The following is a 2,111-nucleotide window of genomic DNA, read 5'->3' as shown; positions in this document are numbered from 1 at the left end:
TTGTCTGCCATCTCTCGTGAGATTCTTGTAGCTTGTACCTCAAAGATCCCTAGCTTCTCCATTACAGAGAGAGGCATAAGGTTTATGCTTGATCCTAGGTCACACAGAGCCTTCTTAAAGGTCATGGTGCCTATGGTACAAGGTATTGAGAACTTCCCAGGGTCCTGTCTCTTTTGAGGTAATTTCTGCCTAGACAAGTCATCCAGTTCTTTGGTGAGCAAAGGAGGTTCATCCTCCCAAGTCTCATTACCAAATAACTTGTCATTTAGCTTCATGATTGCTCCAAGGTATTTAGCAACTTTCTCTTCAATGACATCTTCATCCTCTTCAGAGGAAGAATACTCATCTGGGCTCATGAATGGCAGAAGTAAATCCAATAGAATCTCTATGGTCTCAGTGTGAGCCTGAGATTCCCATGGTTCCTCATTAGGGAACTCATTGGAGGCCAGTGGACGTCCATTGAGGTCTTCCTCAGTGGCGATCACTGCCTCTTCCTCCTCTCCAAGTTCAGCCATGTGGGTCATGTTAATGGCCTTGCATTCTCCTTTTGGATTCTCTTCTGTATTGCTTGGAAGAGTACTAGGAGGGAGTTTAGTAATTTTCTTGCTCAGCTGTCCCACTTGTGCCTCCAAATTCCTAATGGAGGACCTTGTTTCAGTCATGAAACTTTGAGTGGTTTTGATTAGATCAGAGACCATGGTTGCTAAGTCAGAGTGGCTCTGCTTAGAATTCTTTGTCTATTGTTGAGGAGATGATGGAAAAGGCTTGCCATTGCTAAACCTGTTTCTTCCACCATTATTGTTGTTGAAACCTTGTTGAGGTCTCTGTTGATCCTTCCATGAGAGATTTGGATGATTTCTCCATGAAGGATTATAGGTGTTTCCATAGGGTTCCCCCATGTAATTCACCTCTTCCATTGAAGGGTTCTCAGGATCATAAGCTTCTTCTTCAGATGAAGCATCCTTAGTACTGCCTGGTACAGCTTGCATTCCAGACAGACTTTGAGAGATCATATTAACTTGCTGAGTCAATATTTTGTTCTGAGCCAATATGGCATTCAGAGTATCAATCTCAAGAACTCCTTTCTTCTGATTCATCCCATTGTTCACAGGATTCCTTTCAGAAGTGTACATGAATTGGTTATTGGCAACCATTTCAATGAGTTCTTGAGCTTCTGTAGGCGTCTTCTTCAGATGAAGAGATCCTCCAGCAAAGCTATCCAATGACATCTTGGATAGTTCAGACAGACCATCATAGAAGATACCTATGATGCTCCATTCAGAAAGCATGTCAGAAGGACACTTTCTGATCAATTGTTTGTATCTTTCCCAAGCTTCATAGAGGGATTCACCTTCCTTCTGTCTAAAGGTTTGGACTTCCACTCTAAGCTTACTCAATTTTTGAGGTGGAAAGAACTTTGCTAAGAAGGCATTGACTAGCTTTTCCCAAGAGTTCAGGCTTTCTTTAGGTTGTGAGTCCAACCATATCCTAGCTCTGTCTCTTACAGCAAAAGGGAATAGCATAAGTCTGTAGACCTCAGGGTCAACCCCATTAGTCTTGACAGTGTCACAGATTTGCAAGAACTCAGCTAAAAACTGATGAGGATCTTCCAATGGAAGTCCATGGAACTTGCAATTCTGTTGCATTAGAGAAACTAATTGAGGCTTAAGCTCAAAGTTGTTTGCTCTAATGGCAGGGGTAGAGATGCTTCTCCCATAGAAGTCGGGAGTAGGTGCAGTAAAGTCACCCAGCACCTTCCTTGCATTGTTGGCATTGTTGTTGTTTTTGGCTGCCATGGGTTCTTCTTCTTTGAAGATTTCTGTTAGGTCCTCTACAAAGAGTTGTGCCTTAGCTTCTCTTAGCTTTCGCTTCAAGGTCCTTTCAGGTTCGGGGTCAGCCTCAACAAGAATGCTTTTGTCTTTGCTCCTGCTCATATGAAAGAGAAGAGAACAAGAAAATATAGAATCCTCTATGTCACAGTATAGAGATTCCTTGAGGTGTCAGAGGAAAAGAAAAATAGAAGGAAGAGTTAGAAAATTCGAACTTATCGTGAAAGATGGAGTTCGAATTGTGCATTAAGGAGGAGTGTTAGTCCATAAATAGAAGGATGT

At 42.2% G+C, this 2,111-nt stretch overlaps 1 non-coding gene across 1 annotated transcript; it reads left to right on the top strand.

Moving 5' to 3' along the window:
* Nucleotides 1-1,283: 1,283 nt before the first annotated feature.
* Nucleotides 1,284-1,391, top strand: LOC130952154 (small nucleolar RNA R71). The gene has a single exon (XR_009074335.1). It is a non-coding gene; the product is annotated as a small nucleolar RNA R71 (small nucleolar RNA).
* Nucleotides 1,392-2,111: the final 720 nt, after the last annotated feature.

Source organism: Arachis stenosperma, chromosome 9 (genome assembly GCF_014773155.1).
Source record: "Arachis stenosperma cultivar V10309 chromosome 9, arast.V10309.gnm1.PFL2, whole genome shotgun sequence".
NCBI classification, from domain to species: Eukaryota; Viridiplantae; Streptophyta; class Magnoliopsida; order Fabales; family Fabaceae; genus Arachis; species Arachis stenosperma.
The sequence above is the reverse complement of the archived record's forward strand: the minus strand, read 5'-3'. Positions and strand labels throughout refer to the sequence as shown.